Source organism: Cervus elaphus, chromosome 23, assembly GCF_910594005.1.
Source record: "Cervus elaphus chromosome 23, mCerEla1.1, whole genome shotgun sequence".
Lineage (NCBI taxonomy): Eukaryota > Metazoa > Chordata > Mammalia > Artiodactyla > Cervidae > Cervus > Cervus elaphus.
This window is the reverse complement of record NC_057837.1, coordinates 19,919,993-19,946,416: the sequence shown is the minus strand read 5'-3', so window position 1 is coordinate 19,946,416 and position 26,424 is coordinate 19,919,993. Positions and strand designations below refer to the sequence as shown.

The window sequence follows — 26,424 nt, the reverse complement described above, 5'->3', positions numbered from 1 at the left end:
TTTTGCCATCAAATGAGACAGTAGAAAATATTTTTTTTCAATTTTCCTTCAGTTCAGTTCAGTCGGTCAGTCATGTCCGACTCTTTGCGACCCCATGGACTGCAGCATGCCAGGCTTCCCTGTCCATCACCAACTCTCAGAGCCTACTCACACTCATGTCCATCGCGTCACTGATGCCATCCAACCATCTCTTCCTCTGTCGTCCCTTTCTCCTCCCGCCTTCAATCTTTCCCAGCAGCAGGGTCTTTTCCAATGAGTAGGTTCTTCGCATCAGGTGGCCAAAGTATTAGAGTTTCAGCTTCAGCATCAGTCCTTCCAATGAACACCCAGGACTGATTTCCTTTAGGATGGACTGGTTGGATCTCCTTGCAGGCCAGGGGACTCTCAAGAGTCTTCTCCAACACCACAGTTCAAAAGCATCAATTCTTTGGTGCTCAGCTTTCTTTATAGTCAAACTCTTACATCCATACATGACTACTGGAAAAACCATAGCTTTGACTAGATGGACCTTTGTTGGTAAAGTAATCTTTCTGCTTTTTAATATACTGTCTAGTTTTTCTTCCAAGGAGCAAGCATCTTTTAATTTCATGGCTGAAGTCACCATCTGCAGTGATTTTGGAGCCCAAGAAAATAAAGTTTGTCACTGTTTCCATTGTTTCCCCATCTACTTGCCATGAAGTGATGGAACCAGATGCCATGATCTTAGTTTTCTGAATGTTTAGTTTTAGGCCAACTTTTTCACTCTCCTCTTTAACTTTCATCAAGAGGTTCTTTGGTTCTTCTTCGCTTTCTGCCATAAGGGTGGTGTCATCTACATATCTGAGGTTATTGATATTTCTCCCAGCAATCTTGATTCCAGCTTGTGCCTCCTCCAACCCAGCATTTCACGTGATGTACTCTGAATGTAAGTTAAATAAGCAGGGTGACAATATATAGCCCTGATGTACTCCTTTCCCAATTTGGAACCAGTCTGTTGTTCCATGTCCAGTTCAAACTGTTGCTTCCTGACCTGCATACAGATTTCTCAGGAGGCAAGTCAGGTGGTCTGGTATTTCCATCTCTTTCAGAATTTTCCGCAGTTTGTTGTGATCCACACAGTCAAAGTATTTGGCATAGTCAAAAAAGCAAAAGTAGATGTTTTTCTAGAGCTCTCTTGCTTTTTTGATATTGGCAATATCAAATTGGCAATGCCAAATGGATATTGGCAATGCCAAATGGATATTGGCAATTTAATCTCTGGTTCCTCTGCCGTTTCTAAATCCAGCTTGAACATCTGGAAGCTCATGGTTCACGTACTGTTGAAGCCTGGCTTGGAGAATTTTGAGCATTACTTTGCTAGCATGTGAGATGAGTGCAAGTGTTTGGTAGTTAGGACATTATTTGGCATTGCCTTTCCTTGGGATTGGCATGAAAACTGACCTTTTCCAGTCCTGTGGCCACTGCTGAGTTTTCCATATTTGCTGGCATATTGAGTGCAGCACTTTCACAGCATCATCTTCTAGGATTTGAAATAGCTCAACTGGAATTCCATCACCTCCGCTAGCTTTGTTCATAGTGATGCTTCCTAAGGCCCACTTGACTTCGCATTCCAAGATGTCCGGCTCTAGGTGAGTGATCACACCATTGTGATTTTCTGGGTCATGAAGATATTTTTTTGTAATAGTTCTTTTGTGTATTCTTGCCACTTCTTCTTAATATCTTCTGCTTCTGTTAGGTCCATACCATTTCTGTCCTTTATTGTGCCCATCTTTGCATGAAATGTTCCCTTGATATCTCTAATTTTGTTGAAGAGATCTCTAGTCTTTCCCTTTCTATTGTTTTCCTCTATTTCTTTGCATTGATCACTGAGGAAGGCTTTCTTATCTGTCCTTACTATTCTTTTGAGCTCTGCATTCAAATGGGTATATCTTTTCTTTTCTCCTTTGCCTTTAGCTTCTCTTCTTTTCACAGCTATCTGTAAGGCCTCCTAAGACAACCATTTTGCCTTTTTGCATTTCTTTTTCTTGGGGATGGTCTTGATCACTGCCTTCTGTACAATGTCACAAACCTCTGTCCATAGTTCTTCAGGCACTCTGTCTATCAGATATAATCCCTTGAATCTATTTGTCACTTCTACTGTATAATCGTAAGGGATTTGATTTAGGTCATACCTGAATTGTCGAGTGGTTTTCCCTAGTTTCTTCAATTTAAGTCTGAATGTTGCAATAAGGAGTTCATAATCTGAGCCAAGTCAGCTCCTGGGCTTGTTTTTGCTGACTGTATAGAGCCTTTCCATCTTTGGCTGTAAAGAATATAATCAATATGATTTTGGTGTTGACTATCTGATCATGTCCATGTGTAGAGTCTTTTCTTGTGTTGTTGGAAGAGGGTGTTTGCTATGACCAGTGTGTTCTCTTGGCAAAACTCTGTTACCCTTTGACTTGCTTCATTTTGTATTTCACTCTTCTCCAGTAGCATTTTGGGCACCTACCAACCTGGGGAGTTCATCTTTCAGTGTAATACTTTTTGCCTTTGCATACTGTTCACGGGGTTCTCAAGGCAAGAATACTGAAGTGGTTTGCAATTCCTTTCTCCAGGGGACCACGTTTTGTCAGAACTCTTTGCCATAACCTGTCATTCTTGGGTGGCCCTACTCGGCATAGCTCATAGTTTCATTGAGCTAGACAAGGCTGTGGTCCATGTGATCAATTTGGTTATTTTTCTGTGACTGTGGTTTTCATTCTGTCTGCCCTCTGATGGATAGGGATAAGAGGCTTATGGAAGCTTCCTGATGGGAAAGACTGACGGGGGAAACTGGTTCTTGTTCTGATGGGCGGGGCCATGTTCAATAAATCTTTAATCCAATTTTCTATTGATGGGCAGGGCTGTGTTCCCTCCCTGTTGCTTGACCCAAGGCCAAACTATGGTGGAGGGAATGAAGATAATGGCGACTTCCTTCAAAAGGTGCCACGCACGCTCTGCTGCACTCAGTGCCCCCAACCCCGCAGCAGGCCACCGCTGACACACGCCTGTGCCAGAGACTCCTGGACACTCATGGGCATGTCTGGGTTGGTTTCTTGTGGGGTCACTGCTCCTTTCTCCTGGGTCCTGGTGTGCACAAGGTTTTGTTTATGCCCTCCAAGAGTCTGTTTTCCCAGTCCTGTGTAAGTTCTGCTGGTTCTATGGCGGGGTTAATGGCGACCACTTCCAAGGGGGCTTCTGTCATACCCAGGTCTGCTGCACCCAGAGCCCCTGTCCCTGCGGCAGGCCACTGCCCCTGTACTTCCACCGGAGACACTCAGACACAGTTCTGGCTCAGTCTCTGTGGGTTGGGCGTGCATTTTGTGCCCTTCCCAATTCTGAGCAGCTCAGGCGACCAGGTGCTTGGCAAGCGTACTGTCCTAGGTGGGCCATGCATCTTAATCACCTCCCCAGTCCCGGCCACTTGGTTTTACAGGTGCCCCATGAGAGCACTGTCCTAGGTGTACTGTGTGTATCCTCTGGAGAGCTGACCTCAGGCTGTGACCCTCCTGGTGGATGTCAACCATTCAGGATCTCAGGAAGACGTGGTTAGCAGCTGGGAGCCTGCTCACAGTTTGGTTGAAGATGCCCGAATCTCTGGGGCTGAGATTGCAGCAGCTCCTTGCCTTCTGGCTCTGGCTGTCGCAAGCCTGCCTCTCGGCCTCCGGGCGGGCAGGGGCTGGTATGCAGCTGGCTAGCTCTCCTTTGGTATTCACTCAATCCTTTGTTCTGTGAGCAGACCAGTCTGCATGTTAGGTTGTTAGGTTAGAGCCTTTCACAGGAAAATCCCCTTTTCCACAGTTGCTGTTAGACTTGTATTCTGTGGGTTTTGGTTTTTTTTTTTTTTCTTCCCAGGTTATGTTGCCTTCTGAGATTCTAAAACAGATCCGCCTGTGAGAGGGTTTCCTACTGTGTGAAAACTTCTCCTCCTTCACAACTCCCTCCCCAGGACAGGTCTCCATCCCTAAACTCTTTTGTCTCTCTTTCTGTCTTTTATATTTTGCTCTACCTCCTTTTGATGGAGCTTCCCTTGTGGCTCAGCTGGTAAAGAATTCGCCTGCCATGTGGGAGACCCGGGTTTGATCCCTGGGTTGGGAAGATCCCTTGGAGAAAGGAAAGGTTTCCCACTCCAGAAGTCTGGCCTGGGTCACAAAGAGTCGGACATGACTGAGTGACTTTCACTTTCACCTCCCTTCGAAGAGAATGGGCTGCCTTTCTGGGTGTCTGGTGTCCTCCACCAGTGTTCAGAAGTTGTTTTGTGGAAGTTGCTCAGCATTCAAATGATCTCTTAATGAATTTGTGGGGGAGAAAGTGGTCTCTCCGTCTTATTCTTCCGCCATCTTGAACTGATGATTAGAAAAAAAAACCAAAAAACAAACCCTCATAATGTCTTATTAGAGAAGTTCAAAAAACCAAAAAAGCCAAGTGTATAAACATTGTTCCAAAGATTCTGCATATAAAGTTACTCTAAACACTGAATACATAACCTTTCTTACTTTGTCCCTCTTTTTTGAGATATAATTTCCTTTTATTCTTTCATAGGAATTTCTTTCTTAGAGAAGTTTTACAGGGACTTCTGTGGTGGTCCAGTGGCTAAGACTCTGCTCCCAATCCAGGGGGCCCAGGTTTGTTCCTTGGTCAGGAAATCAGATCCCACATGCCACAACTAAGACCTGGCACAGCCAAATAAATAAATATTTTTTAAAAAAGTTTTACAAAGCATTTTCCTTAAAAAACCTTGGATTTCTTAGTCTTGATATGCATGATCAATGAAGACACAAAATGCTTTTTCTCCTACACTTGAAAAAATATATGCTATTCTCTGTATATGGAATCTAGAAAGATGGTACTGATGAACCTATTTATACAGGGCAGCAATGGAGACGCCGACATAGAGAACAAACTTATGGATGCTGGCAGTGGGAGGAAGGAAAGGGTGGGATGAATGGCGAAAGTAACATGGAAGCATATACACTACCATGTGTAAAATAGATAACCAACAGGAATTCTCTGTATGACTCAGGGAACTCAAAGTGGGGCTCTGTAGTAGCCCAGAGGGGTGGGATCGGGTGGGAGGTGAGAGGGAGGATGAAGAGGGAGGGGACACAGGTATACCTGAGGCTGACTCGTGCTGATGGGGGAAAAAAATATATGCTATTCTCATCTTTCTGAGATAATTTTGAAGTGGTTTCTGCATAAACTAGGTCTTTCTCTCAGTATCAAAGGACCAGACAAAGAAAAGCCCAGGGTAAATTTACACATCGAAAACCAACCACCTGGCAAGATGAGGAGGCCTCTCACTGCCGGTGCTACTGCTCATTCATTTAATTACTCTTAGGTGACCATGTCAAACTTTGTAGACAGTATCCTCAGGAGCTAAGTGCTTTGAATGTTTGAACTATATTAGTTAATGTAAAACCAGTGTCCTTGAGTGTTAGAGATAGTGTTCCAGAGAATTATAAAATATGCTAATTAAAATACAATGTTTTTTTAATGGGACTCTTTCTTGATCTATTAAGATACCAAATTTAGGGCCATGCATACCTTGGCACTATGACTTTTCAAATGAAGAAAAGTGATGATGGTGCAATAATTTCTAGTTTACAGAGTGCTCTATTTAATCATTTCCACATTTATTATCTGACTTAATGCTCATAGCTATCTTATGAAGTAGGTATTATTTTTCACATTTTACAGAACAGGAAAATGGAGCTATGAGCATTCAAGGATATGTCCCAAGTTATACAGCTGGAAAATTGTCAGAACAAGACTTTAACCTTGTCCCCTTAGTTTCAAATGTTTCATTCTTTCCCATTATATAACACTGGTGAAAATTTGCTAAGTTTTAAAAATATTTGACAAGACTGAACATCTCAGTGACCAAAGATAGAAATGATTGATACAATTGTGTGCCTGTGATTTTCTAGTAACACTATGTTGAATTTTCACGTACTATATGATTTTGAGGTAAAATCCTTGCTTCAAAATATTGGCATTTGAGGCCCATATAGATGTTCTATTTCTACTTTGAAACTAAAAGGATCAGAAAAATGAACAGAAAAATTTGCATTGCTCAGTTACAAACTTCCTATAGTAAACTATTTTGTGAGTAATCATGATGTTCAGAACTTTAGCATTTCCAGTTGTCTTGTGAAATTAAGATGCTCTCAAGTAATGAAGGGTGACCTATTGAAACTGGCAGATTAGACATCAAGTAATTAGATTTGTTCCAGAACTTATCTATTTCTGAGAAACAATTGCAAGCTTAGTCCCATGTGGGATGAGTCCTGTTTGCTTTCTGGACTGTAATTTCAATAAGTCAAGGTCATTTCACTTAGCCTATGTTCTTTAAAACAGTAGTCCCCAGCATTTTTGGCACCAGGAAATGGTTTTGTGGAAGACAATTTTTCCATGGACTGGGGTGGTGGAAGGATGGTTTCAGGATGATTCAAGAGCATGACATTTATTATGCATTTTATTTCTATTATAGTTACATCAGCTCCACCTCTGATCATTAGGCATGCAATTCAGGAGGCTGGGGATCCCTTCTTTAAAACACATACACCTCCCAGAAGGGCACTACTTTCTTTAGCACAGGGCATAACAAATGAATTATTACTATTTAGGGTTCTTATTATGAAACGCCAGAGAGAAGAAGACAAGGGCTTCCCTGTGGCTCAGCAGTGAAAGAATCCACCTGCAACGCAAGAGACGCAGGAGACACGGGATCGATCCCTGGGTCGGGAAGGTGAGGGGGAAATGACAACCCACTCCAGTATCCTTGCCTGGAGAATCCCAGGGACAGAGGACCCTAGCAGGCTACAGTCCATGGGGCTGCAAGGAGTTGGACATAACTGAGCGACAGCATGAGCACAAGAGAGAAGGGCATTCAGAGACTCGGCTGTGGAAATGAAGGCATTCTGGTGTCAAGGATAGAACTGGTGCTTCAAATATCTGGTTTCTGGACGTGATGCTGAGAGCAGAAGGAAAATGAGTGAGTTGAACTCTCTCTGGCCTCTGGGCTTCCAGACAATGCAGAGGAAGTTTGCATGTGAAGGGGTGAATTAGTCTAAGGCCTCCATCAATCAATCAGTAAGTAGCAGTCACACCCCTGTAGGTGTGCAACGTCATGTTCCAGACTATGGGAGATAGATGCTCATGAATAAACAAAAACTCCTACCTCAAGGGATGTATAGCCTAATGAGGACATATCAGTATTTTATTTTATTTTTTTTATTTATTTATTTTTTTTACATATCAGTATTTTAGAGAGCCACCAATAATAGGCCCTTGCTGGGCAGAGTGGGTTGGGGGGGAGGTTCAGTCTTCTTCCCTTAAGTTCAACCAGCACTGAGGAATTGCTCAGCTTTGGAAGGTTCCCAGTGTCAGATGGAGCAGAGTGGCCCAGGGAAAGGGACAGAAAGTGCCAGTGATGGTCGTGGGTGATTCAGAACACACACTTTCCCTGAAGCCAGCTCCTGGTTGGCAGATGTCCATGTGGGCTTAGTCACTCAGTCATGTCCAGCCTCTTTGGGACCCCATGGATTGTGTAGCCCTGCCAGGCCATGGACTGTAGCCCCACCAGGCTCCTCTGTCCATGGAATTCTCCAGACAAGAATATTGGAGTGGGTAGCCATTCCCTTCTCCAGGGGATCTTCCCAACCCAGGAATCAAACCTAGGGCTCTTACCTCGCAGGCAATTCTTTATCATCTGAGCCACCAGGAAACCAGACCTACCATTCCTCAAGTGGGAGATTATATACCTCTACAGAATTCTTCAACGCTCTCCAGAAGCCATAGTTTGAAAATGTAGCTAGACTGTCCTTCAGACCTGGAGTAAGAGAACAAAGGTGCTTCACTGTAAAATGTAATTGACTCTTATTCCAGGTGATCCCCTGGCAAAGGACAGGAATTCCTGCCACAGAGCCGGTGCCGGTGGTCAGCTTGTAGCTTCCTAGGTGGTAGACAGGGCTTCAAGGTCATACATGAATTTGACCTCCACCCTTCTCCTTGATTCCTTTCCCAAGAAAACCTCATGAAGTGGTCCAGGCCGAGCTCTCTAGAGACAGGGTTTAAGGGCAATTTGAACACCTCTTTCCTGGTCTCCAGGCCCCTCTGAAGAGAGAGTCTGAAGGCCCTTGAGCTTATGACACTGGTCTCCCTCTGAGTCTTGGATGGGCCCCCACGCATGGTTTGTGGGAGGCCCAATTTCCATACTCAGGCTGTTTCCTCCACTCCTGCCTAGGGAGGGAAGCAGGAATCTTCTCAGCACCACGTTTTATATAATGTGATGCATAATGAAAACACATTTTCATGGCATTGGAAAAAATGCAAAAGGTGGTTGTGCCACTTTATTCAGCAGAGAGAACTAAATATATATGTTTCTTTTTTTTTTCAGTGAATCATTCCTGTGATCTATTTTTCTGACTGCAAAACATCAAACTGTTAAGGAATTATAAATAGCATGCGAATCAATCTGTGGCCTTGCCTCATGCAGGTTCTTTAAATCCCAGTAATGATTTAACAGGCAAACATGCCCAGCTCACCTGCCCCGGTGAAGTGCAGTGATTCTCCTGCTGAGTGGTGAGTGATTTCTTCCCTTGTTCCAACTGGGCTCTGCGGTTCTTTTTTTTGTTTGTTTCATTACTGATCCTACACGTCTTTCCAGTAGCTTCTGTTTATCTTGTGCATTGGATATGCCTCTGGTGATTTTCTTTCTGCCTTGTTTTGCTGGGTTGGCGTCTGGAAATGTGATCAGGCAGAGGGTGAACAGCCTCACAGAAGCGTCCTGCTTTCCAACCGAGCAAAGGTTTGCGGGAATCTCAGGGGCTTCCTCCACCAATAAAACATAGAACCAGTCTTGCCACTAAAGCACAATTCAGGATTGTATTTACAATGGAGAAATAATTTATATCTGGTGAATAAATAATATCATAGCTGGACCGGACTCCACACACTTTCTTCCTTTCATAATTTTTGTGTTAAAGGCATAATGCAGAAAAAAGCCTTGTCAAAGTAAGCATAGGAATTCCAGGTTTGCTCACTGGCTCGGCTGATGTGGAATGCCAGGTTTGGTGAGTAGGTATGGAAGTTTTCAATTCGCTCAGATTCTGCTCTTTAAAATGGGTTTGGAAACCACCTCGACCAAATGAATTGAGATGAGCACAGTGACGGACACAATCTGTGTGTAAGCAAAATATCCAAGCCCAAGCTGAGTATACCCCGGGTTTAGGTTAGGTCTATAACCCAAACAGTGTTGGCTTGGACCTCGGCGTGTGTGTGAAGAGATTTTAGCCTGTGCTGCGTGCTCTCCGTGGGTCCTTGTGTTCCTGGGCGGCACCTTCTCTGAGAGCCGTGGCGCCCGTGCCTTTACTGCTTCTGGACATTGCTCTGTGTGCTGCTTCTTCATGGCCCCACCTGTGCAAGCTCTGCCAAAGCTCCAGAACTGGTCCTCCTCCACGGATTGCCCCCCAGGATGGTCGGCGCCCGGCTATCATGAGGCACAGGGAGAAAAGAGATGTTCTGTCCACATCCTAGTCTAAGGTCCACTCTGGAGCCCTTGACTCCTGTCCCAGAATTTACTCTCTTTTCTCAATAACTAGCCAGAGAAATATCCACTACCCATAGAGACAGCCCATTCTTACACACAGGTATGTAACAGCTTGATATCAGTTTCTTTTGGATTATTTATTCATTAGTGATGTCTTCCATGATAGTTGATACCAAGTCCATGCTGGGCTGTGCCAAACCCTGGCCAGGTGCTTTCCACGCACTCTCTTCTGGTGGGAAGAATAGTCTGGTAGGAAATACTGTTTCTTTCTATCTTGCACTAAGTCTCCAACCTAGGTTTTCCACAGTTTTCAGAGCACACCGCCCTCTGAAGTTACACAGAGCTGAGACATTGCCAGAACCCTTTCCTCAATATCCCCGCCCCAAAAGGCAAGAAATTCTTAAATAGCCTTGGCTCAATTAATTCTAGTAATGTTTCAGTTCTTTAAGCAAATTATCTTCTCAGTATTAAAACTGCGTCCATGTCAATGGTTATGTCCAAATACTAGGAAAAATAATAGAGTATCTTCTTTTAGATCTATAAAATTAAAGGAACACTTAGAGATTTTTTACCAAACAAGGGCTAGCCTTGAAAAAGGTGAATGCACATCTTCAAACTTTGTATAGATGGAAATTCTTTGTGGCTTAGAATGGTTCTTTTTTCCAGATTCTAAACTCCAAGTTGCAAAACAGATAATACAAACTTTGATAAATCACCATGCAATGAGCTTAATAAGAGAAAATTGTTCTGTGTAGGTTGTTAAGCACCTTTTTTCCCTACTTGGGTTACTTGAGGAATATGAATGAAAAGAAAAGGAATCAGAGCCAAGGGGTTAGTGTATAGGGGTGAGTTGGGAGGAAAACCTAAACTACATTGAGCACCAGTTGTGTTCAATGCTGTGCTAGATAATTTACATAAGATATTTTATTCTATTCCTCAACCATCCTGTGATTTAGCGAATATTATAGTCCTTGATGGATGAGAATAAAATACAAGCTTGGGGAGATTTCCCTGGTGGTCCAGTGGTTAAGACTCTAACCTTCCAGTGCAGGGAGAGTGGGTTCAAACACTGGTCCAGAAACTAAGAGCCCACTCGCCATGTGGCATGGCCAAAAATAAAAAAAAAATTTTAATGTAGGCTTGGGGATTTTAAATCTCTCATGCAAGCTCAAACAATTTGTTTGTATGTGTAGAGCTTGGATTCAACAAAGTCTGTAAGATTCCAAATCTCTGCTCTCTCCATGACTATTTTAAACTTAGAGAATATGTGTATCAAGCTATGGAAGCCTGGTTGGATTCCCTTTTTCATCCCGGAGACCACTGCATATACTTTGTTGGCCAAAACAAATGTCACCCTCTACCTTGGCCAATTCAGACTCAAGTAATTCATTCATTTGAATTCTTAGGATGTGCCAGACACTGTAGGGATTGTAGACACAGAAGCCAGTGTTAATTGCTCAGTTGTGTCTGACTGTGCAGCCACATCCACTGTAGCCCGCCAGGCTCCTCTGTCCATGGAAATCTCCAGGCAAGTATACTGGAGTGGGTTGCCATTCCCTTCCCTAGGGGATCTTCCCAAACCAGGAATTGAACTCGGGTCTCCTCCATCAGAGTCAGATTCTTTAGCATCTCAGCCACCAGGGAAGCCGGCGTCAGTGGGAGAAGTCATTTCAGCACAAAGCATTTCTAAGTCTCCTGAAGACTAACACTACATCCCTGGCTGCCGATCCCACACCAGTCATCCTGAGAAAAGACATGGGGTTGCAGCTTTGGATCATTTGGGGGCATTAAGAGAACTGGAACGTGAAGAAGACTCTCCCAGGATTATTTGCTATTTTCCACATTCTCACCATCTTTTCTGTAACTCTGTGTAATTGACTGTGGATTTTTCACTGTAGGAGGGTATTTTCAGTCAGGAGAATATAGTCAGGGAAAAAAGGAGGTGAGGGAAGAGATTTATGAGGCTTTCAGGAAACTTACAGGAAAATCCCCTAAAAAGTCATCATTTGTTATTCTTAGTATCGACTTGTTAAAAGTGAATCTCATTACCTTTGTTTTATCTGGCATGTTTATGGAAAATGTTTATTTATTAATGAATTTTCCTAAAGCAAATGCAACAGACACGTAAGGGCATGCTCATGATCACTTAGCTGTGCAGCTGTGTATATTTATTACTGGTCTTTAGAGACTGTTCAGAAATGGAGGGTTCCAGGAAAACAACCCAAAAGCATTCAGCTCCTTAAAATGCATGCATTCCATGAATCATTTATTCAAGGAATTAAGAAGCAAATATATTTTGAGTTTGTCTGTGATCAAAAATAATCTTCCTCAGCATCTTTCCCAGAATTGTCCAGAACAATGTTCTTTTCCTTTCAAGAGATGCATGCGGCTCTGAGGCCTTGGTTCAAAGAGGTGTCAGGGTTTGTGCTCCATCAGCATGATCTGGTCACATGAGAGCACGGAGGAAGTCCATCCATGACCTCCTTTCTTGGGTCCTTGCACTTCCTGCTCCTTCCACTCTTACAGGTGTGTTGGGCATCCCGGAATTCCATAAGTGACCCCTGAAGGAGCAGGAGGCACCACCTATGAAACGCAGTCATGTAAGCCAAGACTGTCACACAGGGAGGGGTCTGCAGGCCGTGTCATCACTAGCTCCCTTTTTCTACAGATTTGGAGGCTGAGGCCCAGAGAGGGTCACCTGCCTGTCTGTGGTCACCTGGTAATAACCAGAAAAGCTGAGACTCTGACTGGGGGCTTTCCCCTGTCCCCTGAGCTGGGGGATGTCAGGGACGTCATCTGATCTAAATTTCTGTCCCCTTAGTCTCATGTGAAAGAGAAGCAACCATAGACTGGGTCTGAAACTCTGAGAATATGCTGGGTACCTCCCAGGCTGAAGACAAGGCTCTAAGTCTTGTTCAGGATTCGAAGGAAGGTCTATGTGGCCAGAGAGTGTGGACAAGAGGAGGTAGAGAGGCGGGAGGAGCTCTGTAGCCCTTTGTACCCCAGTGAGATAGGATTTTAGTCTCAGTTGGAGGCAACCCAGTGGAGGGTTTTATGCAGGAGAACAATGTTATTTGCCTCAAGTAACTACTTCTGAATATGTAAGTTTCCATTTCAAAACAGGAATTAAATCCTGCATCTAAGAGAGATAAGCACTTCTTAAGCTGCTTCAGTTTTCCTAAAAGGAATGACTTACTCTCTGTAAAAGTTACAGAATAAGTCATTTCCTGGGGCTGTCATAACAAACGACCACACGTTTGGTGACTATAAACAACAGAAATGAATGCCCACAGTTCTGGAGGTAGAAGCTCAATATCTGAGGGCTTAAACCAAGGTGTAAACCCGACTGGGCTCCCTCCAAAGGCTGGGGGAGAACCCAGTCCCTGCCTCTTTTAGCTTCCGGTGGCCACAGCTTGTCCTTGACTTGTGGTCACAGAAGCAGACCCCGAGACACAGATTCAGTTCAGGTAGCTTACTTGGGTGGTGATGCCAGAGGCACTGGCAGGGGAATGGCGGGAGGTGGGGGGTTAAGATGGAACAAGGGAGCCAACAAAAATGTGTTATTGAGGAGAATGGCACTATTGGCCATGGAGGCTCTGTTCTACAATGACCATGAGCTGTCAGTCATTGGCTGAAGGCTACCTCAGGAGACTTGAACTCCCCTATGCATCTACCTGAGCACTCAGCCAACTGGAGGCCAGAGAAAGCCCTCAGCGAGGAGTGGGAGGGGCTTGTATTTGGGGGCTGCCGGGCTGGCACACCTAGGGGTGAATATAGAGAAGCTATGGGCAGGATCTGACATCTGCTGTAGTTGACAGTGTTTTTAACATTTCTCTTGAGCCTGTTTTATCTTACATTTAAAATTAGTGGATCTATTTCTAAAGAGATTTACTAAAGAGACAAGGTGAGAAAGTTTATAAATATGCTACTAAACAAATGGTTTCACTCACATTTATGTTTACCTATGTGAATAGAGAACATTTAATTTAAAATTTATTAGTGGTCTGACTCAACTCTTAAGTGCATATAAGCATGGGTCTAGTAAATTCTTAACTATTAGGTGCATCTAAGCATGTACCTATTAGGCATTAGGTATTGTGAGCATGTAAAATAGAACAAGATTTGGCCTCCTTGTCCAAGTCATGTAGGATTAGTGGGAAAGATTCTTTACCATCTGAGCCACCAGGGAAGCCCAAGTGGGCAAGACAGAGATGCACAAATCGTTTTCATAACAGCTGCCACGGTACGTTCATGAAATTGAAGAGTCAGTGTCTCATCCATCAGTTGTTTTTCATGGCAGTGCTGTCTCAGGTACCCACAACACAGGGGTACAGAGGGCAGAGGAGAACTCACATTTGTGTGTGGAATTCCGAGCGTGCTACTTCAGTTCAATCACCCTCTGTCTCTCCTGCCTCATTTCCTGCCACTTCTGGGTTTTGATGCTTAAGCCACATGACCATTCATGAATTTTTTGGTCCAGACTTACAGAGCTTGTGAATAGCAGAGCCAGGTCAGAATGGAACCCGGGTGATTCCTGGGCCCAGGCTTTGTGCTCCTACTGCCACACTCACTGGAGATTGATAAGATTATGTCAATAGATAGGAATATTTCCAGTGGTCTGTTTACAGTATTTTCTCTTTTGACAATACGGTAGGCTGAATAAAAGTTCCCCAGAGATGTCTCCAATCTAAGCTCTGGTACCTGGGCATATGTGACCTTATGTGGCACAAGGACCTTGGCAGATGTGACTAAGTTGAGGGTATTGAGATGGGGAGGTTGTCTTGGATGATCTGGGTGGGCCTCATGTAACCACAAGCATCTTTATAAGAGGGGCAAGGGGTCAGAGGGGAGAGAAAATGCTATGCTATTGGCCTTAAGGATAAAGGAGGCAGACAAGAGCCTAAGGATGCAGATGAGGCAACCTCTGGAAGCTGGAAAGGGAGAGGAGAGGAATTCTCCCCTGGAATGTCTAGAGGGACATTAGCCCTGTGGACCCATTTTAGACTCCTGATCTCCAGAACTGTAAGAAAATAAAATTGTGCTCTTTGAAGTCACTAAGTTTGTGGTAATTTGTTACAGCAGATGGTGTAGCAGAAAGGTATCCTGTCCTTTGAAATGTCAACTTTGGATAAGCTTATCATAAGGCCCTCTCTGGTCTGTGGTCTAAGCCGAGGGTCCTCAGCCCAGGGATCAGTCAAGGCCTGCAGTCCTGACTGGTCATGTTTGGGCTTCCCAGGTGGTTCTAGTGGTAAAAACAAAACCAAACCTACCTGCCAATGCAGGAGACGCAGGTTTGATTCCTGGGTCATGAAGTTCCCCTGGAGGAGGGAGTGGCAACCACTCCAATATTCTTGCCTGGAGAATCCCATGGGCAGAGGAGCCTGGTGCTGAGCTATAGTCTATAGGGTCGCATGTTGGGGCTGAGCATCACAGGAGTTAACCTACAGAACAGAAGCTTTCAGGATCAGTCTAAAATATAGGCGGTATTTTACTGGCAGTCTCTTAAAAGCACATGACTCATTCAGAAATACAACATTTGGTCGATGACTATGTCAGACTTTCAGGTAAATTTAATCAATAGACAACCACTATTTTATTTTTATCCAAACCTGAATTTCATATTACATTTCATTCCATTAGCCTTGATATAAAGTGGCAGTTGATAGCAAGCCATATTGACAGGCCCTCCTGGGCATAATCTAGTAGTCACCTTAAATCATTTATCCACTGCATGATTCATGGCTTGTAAGGAGCAGGTAGTCACTGAGTATTTAAATAGAAAGCTAAATAACAGGGCACTCGAAATCTTTTATTTCAGTTATTTAATCCACCTTAATTAATTAAAGGCATTTGACCACCTCTCAGCATCTTGAATCACACTGGGTACTGTTTGTTCCTAGCACGAAAAAGGGTAAAGACACAGGTGATTTTGAGGGGTGGAAGGGGTGGGATGCCTGTGGTTCCCAGAGGCTAGCTCTGGTGGTGTGTTCCCACTTGGGGCGGTTGTCTTGCTTTGATGCAGGGGATTGATGCAGATCATTTGAAATTAACAAATGTTTCTTGATCATCTAGAAAATGTCAGGCTAGTCACTAGAGGTATAAAGATTAAGAAGGCTCAGACTCCACTCTGTTCAGGGAGTAGCTGTGAAGTTTTTGAATTATTTTTCATTGATGAGTTATTTTGTTTTAGAAATACTGGTGACCAGAAAACCAATAGTGACTTAAGAAGCTGGTTTCTAGTAGCTTCTTACAGGCAAAATAGGTGTTGAAGGTGTTCCTGGTCCCTGGAAGGTGCTTCAGCGAGAGGGATTGTCTAGTCACTTGAGGTCTGGGAGAGCAGTTCAGGGGTCTTTGCATAGTATTAGGTTCCTCTTGGGCACCACTTAGCTCACAACCATGTACAGTTTGAGAATCTGAGAAGGAACTACTTTAGACCGATAGCAAATCTAGCTACAAATGGAAAATTCTGTGCTGGGCCCACACTGAGAGTGAAATACAAACATGTCAGGGAGGAAAACACTGCGGACGTCTGTCAGCAACAGAGCCAGAGGGGCGGGATTTCCACGGGGTTTACTTCACCTCAGCCTACAGGGCCGCGCGTGTACGCGTCTTATGCTTGCAGTGCGTGACTCTCTAGCTTTGCCACGTGGGCCTCCCCTGGGGCTTGTGCCCAGAATTCGTGAGAACACTGTGATGCAAAAAGATTGGATCCCCCATTGCCTCTCTTCCTCTGCCCCTGGCCCCAAGGTTTGTTAGGACCACAAAGCAGCGGCCAGTTTACCTCCTGCACGGAGACATAATATCCACTGAGGGCTGTGGTCCAGGTGAGGCGCGAGACTCCAGACTGTGGGGCTGGTGATGCCCTGGAAGGGTTTACTGTCCACTAGGGAGACTTAAAATCCCTGTGAAGATCACTACATCTGAGTCTGAGAGCTAAATACCCATCAGTGGTTACAATCAGTCCTGCCGGATTTAAAGGCAGAGGCTTAGCCTTTGTGGAAGAAATGGGCCTTGGACTGAATTTTGAAAGAACAAACTGGCAGTCCTTAGGCTGATAACTAGTGGGACTCTGCACACCTCTTTTTGCCTGTGATTTGTACACTAGCTGCTCACTAGTGAGGGGACACAGTGTTGGGGAGAGAGTCCAGGGTCTTAAAGAAGACAGACCTGAATTCAAGTCCCAGTCCCAACTTTGCCATTTCCTACCTTTACAGACAAGGTACAAAGTGTCTCACCCTCAGTGAGAAGATAAAATAGAATAACAAAACAAAAATAATAAAATAGACAAATACTTATCTCACCATATTTTTATAAAGAGGAAATAAAAATCTAATAAAAATAAAAAGGTGCCCAACTCAGTCTGAAAATTAGTCTGTTACGATAATGGTTAAGTGGCTATGACAAAGACTTCCAAAGCTACACTGTTTGAAGGAAAAAGGCATAATTGAGCCCTAGTCATGGAGATGGTGGGATATCTTGAGATCACCCAAGATGATCTTCTTGGTTTAACAAAGCAGTGTTCATCAACTAAATTTAACTTCTCAGGTATTGAATAAGTCTCTATGTATGAAGCCTTTTAACTCTGAGGAGCTCTAGGTAATTTTTTTTTTCTTGGTACAAAAGTATTTAATAAGTGCCACATCGGTACTCTAGGTTAATTATTCTACCCAAATAATCCCATGAATGCTGGGCTCTATTCTAGAATATCTAAAGTGGGCAGATATGGGTCTGGGTTAGGAAAACTTTGAGGAAGTGGGAAGAGAACTCATTTAAGCTAGTAAAAAAATAGGCCGGCCGGCGAGTCTTCCCTGGTGGTCCAGTAGCTAAGCCTCCATGCTCCCAATGCTGGGGGCCCAGATTCAATCCCTGGTCAGGGAACTGGATCCCACATGCCACAACAGAGATCACATGCTACAACTAAAGGTCCTGCAGACCACAAGGAAGACTGAAGATCTTCGTTGCATATTGCGACTAAGATCTGGCACAGCCATATAAGCAAATAAATATTTTTTTAAAAAGTAGGGCTGGGAGGAAGGGAAGTCCACCGAGAAATGGTAAAAGAGGACTCACTGAAGTTCTTGCACTCAAGCCAGGAAAACATCCTGCCATTTTATTATGTGATACCTAATGTTCTAAACTTCGAACATAGAGATGCATAGAGATCACCTGGGGAGCCTACTTAAAATTCCCATCTCCAGAGATGCCAGCTCAATGGATCTAGTGGACAGAAATATACCTTTTTAATAAGGGTCCCAGGAGGTTCTGATGCCAGTGATCCATTGACCTCAATTTCAGAAAAACTATCATAGATAAACCTTTCAGAAAACTTTAAGATATTTCTATTTTCATCTACACAATAGCTACCCATTACACTTAATATTGGTGGTTTATTTTGCCACTTAGCCCAGATTCTGATTGATGATGTACATGCTCAGGGATCAAGGACCCATGAGGAACCAGGAGCAGTTTTGTTGATGTGACAACCCCTCATACCCAGCACTCACCTCTGGTAGAAGCTGGACTGGACAGCGTGCTTATGGCTGGAGCCAAAGTCTGGCCTATGATTTCTTCCTCCCTGAGTTTCTGCTTATCTCACTCTTCCTTTCTGTCCACAACAAATGATGGGCAGGACACAGTGAAAGCATTATGAGGCAAAGGTTACCAATCACATACACACTAGCCACTGAGAGGGGGAGAAAGACAGCAAGAGAATAACCTGGGTCGTAAAGCCAAGATGGTAGCCAAAGGCAACAGATTTCAAACCGTCAGAGAGGAACCTTAAAATGACAAGAAAAATATTCTGTGTAAGTAAAAGAAGCGACTCTCAGGGATTAACTTTCACACGAGATATACAATGTCACTGGTGCACAGGGTCAGTGACCAGAGGCAGCCAGAGCCAACCAGGCCCCTTAGTTCATGGTGAGTCCAGGAGACACCCTCCCTCCCTCCCTCTCTGTTGCTTTCTTTTCAGAAATCAAGAATGAATTACTCATAGAGACCAACCTTAAGAGAAGGTTGAGGAAGTTGTGTTATTCATCTCTCTCCTTTTTCTTGTAATGGGCCCGGGGCAGATGCACAGCTGTTAGTGAACCGCTGTTAGGGATTCCCGCTCAGCCACTGGCCAGCATCGCAGAGGGTCCCTCCCCCAAGTGAGTGACAGTTAGGGAGTGACCTTAGCAGTCCTGCTCAGCCATTGGTCGGCACCACTGTGGGCTCTGCCCCCTCCCGTCCTCTGTATAAAAGGAGCAGAATTGGGACTGAGGGAAGGTGGTTTTTTGAGACCCTAGTCTGCCATCTTCTCAGTCTGCCAGCTTTCTGTTAAAGTCGCTATTCCTGGAACTTGCTTGGTGGTCCAGTGGCTAAGATGACATGCTCCCAAAGCAGGGGGCCTCGGTTTGATCCCTGGTCAGGGAACTAGACCCCCACATGCTGCAACTAAAGATTCCAAGAGCCACAACTAAGACCTGATGCAGCTGAAAAAAAGAATCGCCATTCCTTGCCCCAACAACTCACCTGATTTACTGGCTGGTCGCGTGACGAGCAGAGCAAGGGTGGGCTCGGTAGCATTCTGACATTCTCATAGGACCCCTCGTTCTTACACACACTCTCTCTGACACAGAAACTGGTGCTGCGCTGAGCACACACAGTAGGGGCTTTGTTAAGTCTCAAGGTCAGATGCAGGCGGAGCTCAGAGATGCTTTTCCCAGATGGGTAAATTCCCGCCCATGATGAGCAGCCATCCTGTGAGGGGATGTGCAGTGGCCTCCCTGCCCTACACCTCCCCTCGCTTCAACCACACGCCTGCCCTCAGAGGGCTCTTTCCTCTGACCGTCCTGGGGCCGCCATTTTTATAGAACGCTGTGCCCTGACAGTGGTCACAGCTTCATTCCAACTGCCTCATCCTCCCTACAACCAGCCTACCCACCCCACAGCCTCGGCATTTGACTTGATAGTTACATCTTTGGGCTGAGCAATGATCCAGGTTTCCCAACTACAAGCTTGAAATAGGACTCTTCTGACCAACTGACATGGGGGTGCTGTCTCTCCGTAAGATGCAGAATGATGTATTAGTCTGCTAGGGCTGCCATGACAAAGTTTCACAAACTGGGTGGCTTAAGCCACAGAAATTTAACATTTCAGTTCTGAGACCAGAAGTCTAAGATCAGTGTGTCCACAGTGCCATTTCCTTCTTAGGATCGCAAGGCGAGTCCGCTCCTTCCCTCTCTCTTAGCTTCTGCCTCTTTGCTAGAGATCTTTGCATGCATGCATGACCCACCCTTACCTCTGCCTTCATGTTTTGTCCTTCACATGTGTCTCTGTCCGAATTTCCCATTTTTATAAGGACATCAGTCACACCAGATCAGGGGTCCAGTCTACCCCAGAGTGATCACATCCTAACCAACTACATCTCTAATGACCCTATTTCCAGATAAGGCCACATTCTGAGATCCCAGAGGCTAGGACTTCAACATCTTTTTGTTCAGCTGCTCAGCTGTGTCCGACTCTTTGCGACCCCATGGATCAGCATCAGTCCTTCCAATGAACATTCAGGGTTGACTTCATTTAGGATTGACTGGTTTGATCTCCTTGCTGCCCAAGCGACTCTCAAGAGTCTTCTCCAACACCACAGTTCAATATCTTTTAGGGGGACACAACTCAACACATAATGGCTGGTAACTTTTCTGTCACTTGTATGTACCAGGCCCCTTACCAGGGATGATACTGGAGTGAGATAAGTGAGACACTCATCGGTAACTAAACTTAGGGAGTGCAAAATAACTCAGCAATCAAGATAAATCATATGTTAATAATTTATTTTAAACAATTCAAGGGAAAGAAAAATTCCATAATGAGCAAAACATCAACATTTAAAATAAAGGCAGCACCTGAGCCCACACTTGCCTGGTGGGGGTCTCTCTTTCTGCTCCTGACACTCGATCCTCACTGCTCTCCCCAGAGAAAGCCCTGGCTTCTCTCTTTTTTAAATTTACTTTTTATTTTTAATTGGAAAATAATTGCTTTACAGTGTTGTGTGAGTTTCTGCTGTACGGCAGCGTGAATCAGCTGTGTGTACGTGCGTGTCCCCTCCCTCTTGAGACTCCGTTCCCCCCCCCGCCCCCCGTCACGCCACCACAGGGCACCAGGCCGAGCTCCATGTGCCGTACGGCCTCTTCCCACCAGCTATCTCCACGTGGCAGCGTATACACGTCAATGCTGCTCTCTCAATGTGCCCCACCCTCTCCGTCCCCTCCTGTGTGCACAAGTCTGTCCTCGAGGTCTGCGTCTCTATTCCTGCCCTGCACATAGGTTCATCTGCGCTGTGTTTCTAGATTCCATATACACATGCTGCTGCTGCTGCTGCTAAGTCGCTTCAGTTGTGTCCGACTCTGTGCGACCCCACAGACGGCAGCCCACCAGGCTCCCCCGTCCCTGGGATTCTCCAGGCAAGAACACTGGAGTGGGTTGCCATTTCCTTCTCCGTCCATATACATATACATATGCATCAATATATGATACTTGTTTTTCTTTTTCTGACTTACTTCACCAGGCCTCTCTTTACCCTTGAATATAATCTCATGAAATTCAGAACACAACTTAGGACATGTCTTTGGATTTTGAATTCAGAAGGCTCATTTAACACTAGGATTGAACCTTATTCATTTCCCACTTAAGTAATTCTCTGCCAAGTACTTTCCACGTCTCTCAGACTATGAGTTTAATTAGACTACCTTAACTCTACTCCTGGAGAAGGCAATGGCACCCCACTCCAGTACTCTTGCCTGGAAAATCCCATGGACGGAGGAGCCTGGTGGGCTGCAGTCCATGGGGTTGCTAAGAGTCAGACATGACTGAGCAACTTCACTTTCACTTCTCACTTTCATGCATTGGAGAGGGAAATGGCAATCCACTCCAGTGTTCTTGCCTGGAGAATCCCAGGGACGGGGGAGCCTGGTGGGCTACTGTCTATGGGGTTGCATAGAGTCGGACACGACTGAAGTGACTTAGCAGCAGCAGCAACTCTACTATTAGAGAGTTTATCTAGTTTATCAAGACTCTCTTGATATCTCAGACCCACATAAACACTTCCTGGAGGGGGTTTCTGCTTCTTTCTGATGTCATTTGGCCCTGTCAGCATTCCTTCATCTTTGGTTTTCTTTAAATACCAATCAATGGTACACCCAGGACACTCTCTCCACCCCTGGAGCCCCTTCAGGGATGGACTGGATTGCTCTGGAGGTTTATTTCTCCTCACTTTGAGGGCAAGGGCAAGTCTGGGGTGGGCTGATGAGACAGCAGCTACCCCCAGACTTGCCAAACTCACCCACATATATATGAGAGTTGGAAAGTAGAGAAACCTCAATTTCAGGGAAAGAAGATAAGCATTGAGCATCTTTCAGAGACAGACCAGGGTGAGTTGTTTTGCCAAAGTGACAGAGAAAAAGGCAACAGTAGCAGGTAGGCCCGAGAAGGCAATGGCACCCCACTCCAGTACTCTTGCCTGGAAAATCCCATGGACGGAGGAGCCTGGTGGGCTGCAGTCCATGGGGTCGCTAAGAGTTGGTCATGACTAAGCGACTTCACTTTCACTTTTCACTTTCATACATTGGAGAAGGAAATGGCAACCCACTCCAGTGTTCTTGCCTGGAGAATCCCAGGGACGGGGGAGCCTGGTGGGCTGCCGTCTGTGGGGTCGCACATAGTCAGACACGACTGAAGCAACTTAGCGGCAGCAGCAGATAGGTATGTGTTATGATAAGAGAAAGACACTCCTCTTGCTGACCCCATAGTCTGACCTGCCTGTTGATGGCTAATTGGGCAGATGAAGTGGGACATGTGGACAGTCTGATGTCTCTGCTTCTAGACTTTTCCAGCCTCCATCACCTTTGTGACTTTCAACTTCATTCTGACTTAGCTTTTTGTAGCACAAGCCACAGCACATGCATCTACATACCTACACCACATTTACTCACCAGCCACCTAATTCAGTAGCTAAGGACACTTTAAGTCCCTATTTCTTTAGTGAACTGTAGACTAGTTTCTGTGGTTATATGGAGGAGAAGAGATGTTCTCTGCAATGGATTTTTTTTTTTTTTTTAATGCCATTCACAAATAGCCTACATTTTACAGCCTCTTGGAAAATACCTCTATCAATGTGTCAGTGTGCACAAAACAGCACAGGTCTTGGCTCCCAGTGGAGCTTCATAAATCTTAGTTCTAAATTACATATCCAATAAAGAAAATGTAGGAATCATTTTGCTTAGGAATAAGGATGTTTTGCAGGGCCAACACTAGGGGAAATGTTCAGTATCAAGAAGGCCAAGATCTAGGGGGCCACAGGGAGCCAGGACCAGAGACTGGAGCTGGGAGGCATGATTGCTAAGAGCCAATTGCAGCTCTGCTCCTGGTGACTAGTTCACAAAGAAGCTAACTTCTCCAGGTCTTGGTTTCCTTAGGAGTAAGACGGGGGTTCAACATGGGTGGTGAGTTTCCACTCTGACTCCTGAAAATCTGTGACACTGTGCTCACTCCTGTTCCCGGATGAAGGGACACTCTGGGAGAAATCACTTCCTTTGTAAGTTATCAAGTTGTTTCTCCAGGATTCTGTGTAAAGATTGGTGCTGCCGATGGTCACAATTCTCTCGAACTCGATAAACGGCACAGTATTCGGGACACAACAGCCTTTCTGAGATGATACTGGAGTCATCCAATTGGGAAAACAGAGGACAAGAAATAACTGTGAAATGCTTTCGGGGAGACATAAGATGAAGGAAATAGAAGCTGTGCTCTTTATGGAATCAAAAGCAGTTGCACAATTGTGTGCGTGTGCTAAGTCGCGTCAGTTGTGTCTGATTCTTTGTGACCCAGTGGACAATAGCCCACCAGGCTCTTCTGTCCATGGGATTTTCTAGGCAAGAATAGTGGAGCAGATTGTCATGTCTTTCTCCAGGAGATCTTCCTGACCCAGGGATCGAACTCTCATCTCTTATGTCTCCTGCGTTGGCAGCTACATCCTTTAGCACTAGCATCACCTTGGAAGCCCCAACTTGTGCCTAAATGATTATCTTTACTCTTCAGGTCTTGCTTTTTTTTTCTTTTCTTTAAAGAGCCAGGTAACTAGGGAGGGGATGGATTTCTTCAGAAATAGGGAAAGATGTGCTATCTGCAAGAAAGGGAAAACAAAGGACACATTTGATGGAGATGGCAGCCTGTTTGCCCTTCCCTTGGGCAGCAAGCTCACTGCGACCCAGTTCGCCAGTTCTGGCAGGTTTGCAGTGGAGATCCCAGTGCTGCCTCTTCCCATTAGTTTCTGTGGAAGCAGGACTGGCTGGGAGAAACTGGCTCAGTGGTACATTCATGGTTATATTATACAACAGCTGTGGAAATGATTAAACTAACAGAGAGACAAATGGCTGGGGAGCAAAACAAGTTAGCAGCCCTGGAAACTCAGCAACAGTACATCACATTGGGTCTTCTCCTTGGATTAAGACGCGGGTCCCTAAATGAGCATCCTCATTGCAGTAAACTTGGCTTTGCCACCTCCCATGTTTTCAAAGTCTCATTTTTCTTTTGCCAATTAGAGCTTATGGTACAGTGCTTGTTAGAGTCCATCTTACTCCGTTTCTTTCCTCTTCCACTTAGGGTCAGGCACCTCCTTGTACCATCAACATCAACCCAGAAATACACATTGCCCCATGCATGGCCTCAAACACACACATGCCGTCATGTGCACACTTTCTCTCTTTCCACACACACACTCCCCACTCATGCGTGAATACACACACACACTCACCCTCACGGATGCACACATTCCTGAAATTCCCAGGTTATCCACCAAAGCTGGACCCTGGTGGTCAAGCCACTCTCTGAATTTCTCCCTCTGCTCCGAGGTCACTGAACTGAGCCTGTCCCCTCCCGAAGTTGACAGTTCCCAGTGTTCAAGAGTGTAACTGGTTTATTAAATGCTGCAAACTTGGTGAGCAACACTTAGGAAGCTTTTTTGTTCTTTTCTGCAAAGCTGACCTTCCAACACGATTTGTCAACTCTCCATTTCCTTCCCGTAGTGATGAACCTGTTGTTTCGCAGGTATTGTCAGGAATCCCCAAAATGCAGTGTGGCCACTTGAAGACGTGGTATATTAGCTGCTTTAGGGCTCAGGTCACTTTTCCTGAGAGCCCTGCAGGCGGAGCATCTGGGGGGCCCGACGGGGTGTGGCTGGTCTTTTCATTTCTCTCACCTTCTGCTTCTCACAGGTGTGGTTGAGATGAAGGTGGAGGTGGGCTTAGAGAAAGGAGCATACATTTCGATTAACTTGCGGCTGTGGCTGTTCTCTCCCGGCTGGTGATAGCCCTGTGTGGAGGAATTGGGGGTACTGGCAAGGGGTTGGGGAGGGGGTGCTGGGGAGGGTGATGCCCTCCTGACATGGTAGCCTCGTGTGTCCCCATGCCCTCTGCCTGCATCTGAAGCTCCTTCCCCACCCCCAACACCCACAGCCAGTGGGGCTCCCGGATGCTGTCCTGGGAAGTCAGCTCAAAACCCACCGCATTCTGTGGCGATCCCAAGTGGCGCACACACTTGGGCCATGCCAAAGCGTGGGGGGCAAACATCACTATTGCCACTCAGTGGCCATCCTGCCAGTTCCCTCTGAAAGGCAAGAAGGCAGCTCAGCAAGTCTGCTGCAGCAGAGACTGTCCAACTGAGGAACAGCCCCCAGTAACTCTTCTTCCTTACACTTCACAAAGGAGCCTTTGGGAGCCCACCTAGGATTGGCTTTTTGGAGGCAGTGTTATAGGATAGACAGCCCCGAGATTCCTGCCCCTGGGGGTACATCATGCATCACTCCCTCAAGACTGTGGGTCTGATGGTTTATCCCCATGATGAGGTCATGTTCTACTGCAGTTGCCTTTAAGAAAGGGAGAGTAGTGAGGTGGGCCTGGCCTAAATGGGGAAGGCTTAGAAGACCTGGCTCCTCCTGGAAACAGACTCTAAGTGTGAGGAGGACTGGACATGGGGGCTCGGCTGTTGGCTTTGAAGATGGTGGCGGCCACACCATGAGGGAGGTTCACGGCTTCCGAACCATATGACAGTCAGTAAGTAAACAGGGACCTCAGTCCTACAGCTGCAAGGAACTGAGTTCTACCATAGCCAGTGAGCTAAGAGAACCCAGAGCATCAGATGAGATCACAGCCACCAACAGCTTGATTTCAGCTGTGACACCCTGAGCAGAGAGCTGTGCCTGGGTTTCTGACCTACAGAGCTCAGGAATTTCTGTGTTTTTAAGCTACTGCATTTGCACTGATTTGTTACAAAACAAGATAAAAGGAACAGAAAAGAGGGAGAAGAGACTCCAGCGATCTTCACAAAGCTAACAACTCCCGGTTCCAAATGCAGGAGCTGTGTGCATTGTAAACGTGTGAACGTGTGCATTTACAAATGCACGCAAGAGGCAGGTGATCGGTTGATGGCAGCAGAGTCAAATAGCCCCAGGGAAATATCTGGCTGCTGCTGGGGTCTTTTAAGAACAGGGGCACACTGCACTATTTTCGACTTTGGAAATTAGCTGCAATTCCCAGACAACAGAGAACGTTCTATTGGACATCCTGCTTGCTATCTAAGGGAGAGGCGGTGGTCACAGCAGCTCCATCTTTGTGTAACAGTGATGTTGAAGAAGTGTGACTTCAGGGTGTAATTATGAAGCAATTTTATTTTTGTCTTTCTTTGTGCTGTGGAGCTAATTGGTCTCTAGCTCCTGGATGACCATGGCTTTTATGCTCACCTTCAGGTAATAAAAGGTCTTCTAGTACTATTACTTCAGGATTAAAAGGTAATTAAGATGTCTAATTCAGAGTAATAGCCAAAACTTTCAACTTCATTCA

At 45.3% G+C, this 26,424-nt stretch overlaps 3 long non-coding RNA genes across 11 annotated transcripts in view; 1 reads left to right on the top strand and 2 right to left on the bottom strand.

Moving 5' to 3' along the window:
- LOC122681435 overlaps positions 1–26,424 on the bottom strand; it is a 122,245-nt gene that overhangs the window by 19,202 nt on the left and 76,619 nt on the right. Inside the window, exon 3 of one of the 4 annotated variants that reach the window (XR_006336969.1) lies at positions 23,889–24,829. The exons of the other annotated variants lie outside the window; for them this stretch is intronic. This is a non-coding gene — a long non-coding RNA (uncharacterized LOC122681435). Of the gene's footprint in view, positions 1–23,888; positions 24,830–26,424 lie in introns of those variants that run through there. 4 annotated transcript variants of the gene reach the window in all.
- Positions 1–26,424, top strand: part of LOC122681436 — a 109,340-nt gene that overhangs the window by 19,348 nt on the left and 63,568 nt on the right. For 2 of the 6 annotated variants that reach the window (XR_006336976.1, XR_006336971.1), the window contains exon 2: positions 8,399–8,583. The exons of the other annotated variants lie outside the window; for them this stretch is intronic. This is a non-coding gene — a long non-coding RNA (uncharacterized LOC122681436). The remainder of the gene's footprint in view (positions 1–8,398; positions 8,584–26,424) is intronic. 6 annotated transcript variants of the gene reach the window in all.
- Positions 14,840–18,646, bottom strand: LOC122681438. Its single transcript, XR_006336978.1, has 3 exons — positions 18,554–18,646; positions 18,055–18,155; positions 14,840–15,019 (listed from the first exon to the last, which is right to left on the bottom strand). It is a non-coding gene; the product is annotated as an uncharacterized LOC122681438 (long non-coding RNA).